The sequence below is a fragment of the Pseudorasbora parva genome, chromosome 8 (assembly GCF_024679245.1).
Source record: "Pseudorasbora parva isolate DD20220531a chromosome 8, ASM2467924v1, whole genome shotgun sequence".
Lineage (NCBI taxonomy): Eukaryota > Metazoa > Chordata > Actinopteri > Cypriniformes > Gobionidae > Pseudorasbora > Pseudorasbora parva.
Genome location: NC_090179.1, coordinates 46,014,036 through 46,022,512, shown reverse-complemented (window position 1 = coordinate 46,022,512; position 8,477 = coordinate 46,014,036). Strand labels below are relative to the sequence as shown.

Sequence of the window (8,477 nt, the reverse complement as noted above, 5' to 3'; positions counted from 1 at the left end):
GATCAGACACTGATTAGCTACTTGCTACGGAGATTCAATCAAAAATGCATTAACAGTCTGACAGTCATAAACAGGCCATAGCCTGTATGGAAAAATAAATAGTTAACTTAATGTTTGAAACAGCAGGTTATAACCTTAATCGATATGAAGTGCTATTAGCAATCATCACAGCTTTCAGTTTGTCTGCCGCATCAAATGTCGACGCCGTCCTCTCCTGCAGCTGGAATTCTTTTACGGATGCCATAGCAACTCTCAACGGCCAGGACTTATACGGTTTTATAAAACACCATTTAAATGTTTGTATATATATTTATACTAATTAGAGTAGAAATATGATTATGTAATTGTAAAGTTAATATTATAACATTATTATTTAAAACATAATTTTGTGTAGTTTAAGTGTTTGTATACAAATCAGTTAATTTAGTATGCTAATGTAGTATCAACTGACTCCCATAGTTTACAGCATTAGTTCAGAGATTAGTTTTCCTTGAGAAAATTTGCCATGTATTGTACAAACCTGATATATATCCAAAAGAATCAATTTGAATTGAATCAAATTGAAAATCGAATTGAAAGCTTGTGAATCGAAATCAAATCGAATTGTGAAATTTGTGTCAATACCCAGCCCTAGTAGCTTGTAACGACATGAACAGATGAACTTCATCTCCAAAGCCGTTCTGAGATTGTACTGATTAATTTGAAAAAAAAAAAAAAAACTAGTCATATATTATACACAGATACTTCAAGACCTTTACAGCAACTAGGCTTGCTGTGATAGTCAGTGTTAGAAAAGTAGTTTTTGTTGGTATATGCTGTTAATTATTAAAAGAAAATTGTCAAAAATTGGTATCGGTGGGTCACAAAATTACAAAATCGGTGCATCTCTAGTAAAAATACATACATACAAATAATTAAATAAATACCTTTGAGTGGAACACTGTGCAGTATGGTCTCTGTCTCATTGGCAAACATAACTCAAAACAAACCTAGAGAAATAAAATAAAATATATTAACCAACATGACATCCTGCTATCATAACAGTTAAATTAATTATCATAACTACAATTATAACATTATATTTAGGGATGCATGATATAAATGGACTGCATTTATATAGCGCTTTTATCCAAAGCGCTTTACATTTTGCCTCACATTCACCCATTCATACACCGACGGCGATGTCAGCCATCCAGCTCGTCAGGAGCAGCTGGGGTTAGGTGTCTTGCTCATGGACACCTCGACACTTGGTCAGGTGGAACCGGGGATTGAACCACCAACCTTCTGGTTTGTAGACAACCTACATGAACCACTGAGCCACTGCCGCCCCCTGATATATCAGCAACATATCGTTATCGGACGATATATGAGCATTTTTGATATTATCCTTATTGATCCGATAAGAAAATGTGACCGATATATTCAAGCCGATAGATAATGTCTTATTTTCTTAAGCTGAGACACAGAAGCGCTGTCCGCCATAATGGGCTTGAATTGCTCGAAATATGATTGGAATCACTTCAAACAGGAAACTACATTTTTGTGCAACATTTGCAGTAAGATCATTGTGTTACAGCGCGTTTGTTGAGGGAAGAGCGAGTCCACGGAGTTACACCTTCATGACAAGCACTGTCAAGTTCGCTTGTGCATTCGCAGCTTTTTGTGCCATTGTAAGTTGTAATATTATATTTAATCTGTGTATGTAATTATAAAGTGCTTCATTTTATCGGTCTAGCTTCAGCGTGCGCAGTTCAAACAGAAATGCTTAGCATTAATAACTACTGGGACTGTCATATACATGACACTGTATTGAGGACTTTTTTTTGTAATAAAACGTTGTGAATTCTCTGGGTTTAGTTGTGTTTCAGTGCTGTTGTGGGAAGAGCGCGTCACCAACGCATTCTGACCAGGAGTAAAGATCGCTTGTGCATTTGCGTCATTTTAAGCATGTGTCGTAATATTAAGTTTATGTAGACAACATCTGATTGATCTCATATAGGACGCATTTTGTTGAGTTAATAACCTGCAGCCCTTTATTGTACCAATTTCAGGAAAGAGCATCCACAGGAGTTTTAGGTATTCACCTTTGTGTGATTTTGTGCGAATATAAGTTGTAATAATATATTTCCTAAAACTTGTTTGCAATATTATTTAGTCTTTGTTTTGTTTTTGTTTTTTGTTAGGCAATATAATTGTTGGTAACATTTCACAAATAAGGTCTCATTTGCTAATGCATTAACACGAACAGAGAGCAACAACAGTCCATTTACAGTTTATTACTTAATCTTAACACACAACTTTGGATCTGAAAATGTTGAGATTAACATGAACTAAGATTGATAAATCCTGTAGAAGTATTGTTAATTCATTGTTGGTTAACTAATGCTAACAAAAATTATGTTCGGCTCATATATCGGTTATTGGCTTTCAAATATAAAGTTCTCAGTATCAGCCAAAATTTTCATAACAGTGCATCCCTAATTCTATTTGTTGCCTTCTTCATTTAGCTGATTATTTAGATTACGGGCTTTTCAATGACAATCTCACATTTTCTTGAGATGTTGTTTAATATAAAGAGCATTACACATAAAATGTATTATTATTATTATTATTATTATTATTATTATTATTATTATTATTATTATTATTATTATTATTATTAAACAACCTGGGGTTAATGATTTTGAATGTGAGACTTATTTCAAAAAGATAAAAAATCTTACAGACCCCAAACTTTTGAGCTTGAGCTTACTCAAACATCATACGGTTTTATAGCCTTGGAGATTGTGCTTAACTCTGCTGGGATGCTGCAGGCCATCAGCATGGGAGGATCTAGGAACATTAAATGCAATTTGTCAAAGAGTCAAACATATTTCATATATAATGCCAGGTTTATTACAATGAACTAAGCTCTAGCTTGCAGAAGTGAAAATGTAGAAAAGAGTCAAACATAAAGTATAAATAATATAAATACATTTCTTAAGATAACAGATTTTATATTTTAAGTTTGATCATTCAGTATTGTTCATATATATATATATATATATATATATATATATATATATATATATATATATATATATATATATATATATATATATATATATATATATATATATATATATATATATAATATAATATAATTTTGTGAAAGAAAACTACAGATGCATGGTGATATAGGTGAGATATATTGTGAAATTAATGCAATACATATTAAGTTAAATGAACTTCCTCTGTTCACCTAATTCTGTCAAAAGCTCCATTGAGAAATGTTGAAACCTTGGGAGCTTCCTCCTAGGTTGTAGAGGGTTTTTTCAGTCCTGTAATAATTTTTTATGATATCAATATTTGTTTACAATGAGTTTTCATCAGATTTTCGGCTACGTGTAAGTGACGTCACCGATTAGTGTTACATCGCATACTTTTAGGTTAAATAAATTAGCTTACTAATTACCAGCTAAACCTTTGCATAACTATCAAAAATGTTTTCTACACATAAAGATGTGATTAAAACCCCAAACTTTCATAAGCAAGAGCTCAATCGATAGCCTGTTATGTTAGCTCTTCTGAAAACGGCTAATGCTAACTGTTTTCAAAGACACGTAACCATTTCTATAAAGTAAATATTCAACAGAAGCGTGTCAATTACAGGTAAGAAACGTGTCAGGAACAGTTTTATGTATTACTTGTGTGATTTTAGAGACTATAAACTCACCTGAAACCAGTGAAAACAGCGAGAGACGGAGTTTTGCTGCTTGTCAGTTGACAGTTCCCAGTTTCCATGGCAACTCCGAGCCGCTCCAGTGTTTGAACGGTTTGAACGCAACTCGAATATATTAACGCGCACGCACATTAAACACGTCACAATCAAGCAACATTTGCACAAATAAACATACAGTTAACATAGAGTTAAACCATGACATCATTTAAAGTCTCATTGAATATGTAATTGTTACAAAAACGCTTTTGTTATCTATAATAAGCCAGTCTTTAGTGCTTTCAGATTCTTTAAACCCTATTGAGTCTGGGAATCAACGTCACTGCGCGTTGCATTCTGGGCAGTCGCCGCCATGTTTTAGGTCACGCTCATGAGCGTACAATGATAACAAATACGAATCACTAGAGAAAAAACGACCATATTCACGTTATTTAAGAACTGCTTGCACTCACTTAGACTGAATGTACTAATATTTGAATCTCTTGCGTACATGAGCACTCAGTCGTAATGCCAGGACATTGCACATATTCATCTTATTTCATACAATCAGAAATCACTAGGACTAACGTTCACATTGCTTTCTCTTTCGCAGTTTTTTTTATATAACTTTAGCCTAACGAAAAGGTCTGTATCTGATATTTAAAATAATATTGCTTGATCTCAGCCAGTGGGTCATTTGTTTAATCAACATATATCATATCGCAATTCCATAGCGTAACGTAATCATAAGGGATAACATATGAGTATGGCTCGTGATGCAGCTTTGAAATGATTTGAATTGTGAACGCATCTTTAGCCTAAGTTACAGTACTAAACAGTTTTACTGGACTTAAAAGGTGCAAGTACAAGTCCTTCTACTGAGAGAAGCAATGAAGAATTTCCAGATGTGTTTACATTATTTATGGCATAAAGTTACGCATCTGCGGTTCAGAAATCATAAATCTGTAATATATCTGTTATGAATAATAAATAAATAAACAAATTATAAAGACACATTTTGGATGAGCTGTTTATTTTCATTGAGGTTTACTTTCACCTTCACCTGTTGTTTCCAAGCTGGTAAACTGACAAATTGCACGTCATTTGAGGGTTTTTACCCCCACGCAGTTCATGAGAGCGGCTATCAGTCCATAACACAGCAAGCGTACACCATTAGAATGTGTTTTTAACTATCTAACACAAGTTTTTACGTCTACCTACACTACTACACATTCGCCATGTAGTGTCTGTGTCCTAAAGTCCACGAATGAGATCCAATGTGCTGTTTCCAGGAGGGAAAGCTAAACAATCACACTCTATTTGCGATTAGTTTTCCACTCCGGTCGTGAGTGTGATAATGGCAGTTAATGACACAACACGCGTTCACCATTGTAACTGTTTTTAGCTGAATTAGTTCTACTTTTAGAACTAAAAGTGTCAATTTCCTATACAACACAGTACCGACAGCGGCCTCCGTGACCTAAAGTCCCAAAATGCATTGGGTTGCTTACGTCACGATCCCAGACTCTATATAGTAGACATGACATAGCTTCAATCATACAAATCAAAAGTGTTTGCTGTCAAGATGCTCTTTTTCCCCCGCATCTGACCACAGAAAGTCTCTTTTCAAACGTTCTTTGATGGGTAATTTTTTTAATTAATTAATTATTTTAGTAATTATTTTAAACTCAAGATGGGTTTGGTGCACACAGGGATGAAAACATACCTAATGTGTAAAATTTAATTACTCTGCATTTATTTTCTCTAATGTTGTTGGCCTACATGGTATCATGGATTCTAGCAAATACCAACAGATAAAAAATATTTACCAATGAATATATATATATATATATATATATATATATATATATATATATATATATATATATATATATATATATATATATGTATATATATATATATATGTATATATATATATATCTATATGTACACATATTTACACATAAAATGAAATATCCTCTTTAAGCTTTATTTTCTATGCATTTTCAAATATAGGCTATTTCAATATATTTAATTGTTTCACTTATTGTAGCCTAAATATTATTTCTGTGTGGGATTATCGTCCTTCATGTGTTTTTGACCTGTGCTTACGCATCAATCTTTCATTCTTTTTACTGCTTTCATTTAGTAATTTTAATAGGCTACGGATGGCATCCGATGACAACAAAAAAACAAAAACAAAAAAATCTGGGAAATTCAAAGACTGGACATTTAAATATCAACCACTTCTATAAACTTGTGGAGATTACTTAAATGTTTTTTCATAATGAATTAAAAGACAGGCTATCCTATTTCCATAAGAATTCAGTTCAGGCGATGGTCCGATTCCTCTAACCAAGTTTTAACATATATTAGACGTTATTTTGACTATATCCGTCAGCCGTATATCGTTGGAAAGTCAACCTCATTTCAACGTGGAATCAACGTTAAATTTTCAACGTAATAACGTTCTGATGTACCGACCAAATAGTGAACGTTGATCCAACGTTGAAACTTGATTGACGACTGATACTGACCTTTACAACCAAAAATCAACGTTGAAACGACGTCTGTTTGCTATCTGGGATGTTTCCTCTCCTAAAGAATGATCCCAGTAATCTAAAGGATTAATCTGAATCTGTTCTCTGTTCCAGTTCAGTCCAGCAGAAGAGCTCAAACCCAGAGTCCAGCTGTGTGTCTATGAAGAGTGACCGCTCTATGGATCCGCCAATAGAGTTTAAGAGTGGAGACACACGGCCTGATCTCAGGTATATCATCTCTATAAAAGTTATGCTTATAGTATGATTTTTTTTAAAAATTATAAGTTAAATTTATCAAAGCATTCAGTCTAATACTAGCAATAATATCAAGTAAATGTAAGCTGAGAAATGTAATGATGATGTTCGTCTGTTATAGGACAACTTAGTTTTAATAAGCGAGCAGACACTGATTAGCTACTTGCTACGGAGATTCAATCACAAATGCATTAACAGTCTGACAGTCATAAACAGGACTCAGGCCACAGCCTGTATGGAAAAATAAATAGTTAACTTAATGTTTGAAACAGCAGGTTATAACCTTAATCGATATGAAGTGCCACTAGCAATCATCACAGCTTTCAGTTTGTCTACCGCATCAGATGTCGACGCCGTCCTCTCCAGCAGCTGGAATTCTTTTACGGATGCCATAGCAACTCTCAACGGCCAGGACTTATACGGTTTTATAAAAGCTATTTATTTGATGTAAAGTGTAATAATCATCTCAGGAAAAAATAAATAATAATAATTAATGTCAGGCGCAGTTGAAGTAGTTGATTGTTTGCTTACATGGGTAGGTTTAGGGACAGTGTCATTATGCCAGCGTTTCTCAAAGTGTGGGGCGCGCCAAACGGGAGGAAATGTGTTCATTTTTTGTGCCCATCTCTATTAACCTTTTGAGCGGACCCACATGGGATTTTATTTCTATGCCCCTGATAGTACGGACCCACATATGGGATTTATAATGTTCAGTGACGTGACATAACGGCCAGGTTCAAACGGTGGGACGCGCTTCGGCTGGCACTGAGCCAGATGCGGACGCGCTCAGCTCTTGACATACGTCATGCAGTGTTTTCAACCACATACGGTTTATTTTAGGTTAAATTTAATAGATAACATTTAAATACACAAGTAGGCTACTAGTAAAACAATACATTTAGAGTTTGTAGAATACACACTGGTGTCTATGGAAGCAGCAATAACAATCCTTTCAAATATAATTGGCCGACATGTTTTATTCATATCAGATACACATAGTGTAAGTAACTATAAAGTTTGCTCAATTCTTCTCCCAGTTCACCGGTCGCTTACTTATTCCAGGAGAAGCTGATGAATATACGTGCTGTAAATCCGATCGACTGGACTCTGAGCTGCGGTGCATTTGTTCAAACGGTTCAAACGTGGCAGCACCCATCTCACATTATAGATCAAAATCAAGATCATTTATAAAGGGTTTTAAATGGCAAAACACACCCACAATTGGTTTATTAGATAGTTGATGACATGGTAAGCAAGTTACCATCAATATTTTGAATAAAAAAGAAAAAAACGTAATAAAAGCGATACATCTGTCATTCAGCGCTATTTTATGGGAGGCCGTTTCAGCATAAAAACGTTTCAGCGTTACTCGTCGTAATTATATTTTTACTAGTAACAATTATGATTGTAGAGCTCTCTAATTGAATTATAGAGCTCTGCAATTGTATTCTTACTAGTAATAAATGAATTGTAGAGCTCTATAATTCAGTTTTTACTAGTAACAATTCCAATTAGAGAGCTCTACAATTCATTTATTACTAGTAAGAATACAATTGCAGAGCTCTACAATTCCACTAGAGCTCTCTAATTGTAATTGTTACTAGTAAAAACTGAGTTAGAGAGCTCTTTAATGCAATTCTTACTAGTAACAATTCTAATTACAGAGCTCTATAATTGTATTATTACTAGTAGAAACTCCTATTCATGAGATGCAAAACAGATTGCAGATTTTCCGCCTACAAAACTGCGTTTCAAAATAAAAGCCCTGTAGCGTGGTTCTAAAGTATCCCGAAATATTTTACAGACTTAGGTAACAGATTAATCATGTTCACATTAAAGCAAAATTAAGATGATGCCTGAGATGAAAGCCTAAATTTTGTCGTTATATTAATTCACCTTTGTATATTGGTAAAGCTAAGAGCCAAGAACACTCCATGTCACTGGACATAATATAGGGTGAAATGCCCTAAATGTGCCTAATGTGG

At 34.2% G+C, this 8,477-nt stretch overlaps 1 long non-coding RNA gene across 1 annotated transcript; it reads right to left on the bottom strand.

Moving 5' to 3' along the window:
* Positions 1-926: 926 nt before the first annotated feature.
* On the bottom strand, positions 927-3,767 carry LOC137084914 (uncharacterized). Its single transcript, XR_010906828.1, has 4 exons — positions 3,716-3,767; positions 3,242-3,320; positions 2,728-2,832; positions 927-989 (listed from the first exon to the last, which is right to left on the bottom strand). It is a non-coding gene; the product is annotated as an uncharacterized lncRNA (long non-coding RNA).
* Between the last annotated feature and the right edge of the window lie 4,710 nt (positions 3,768-8,477).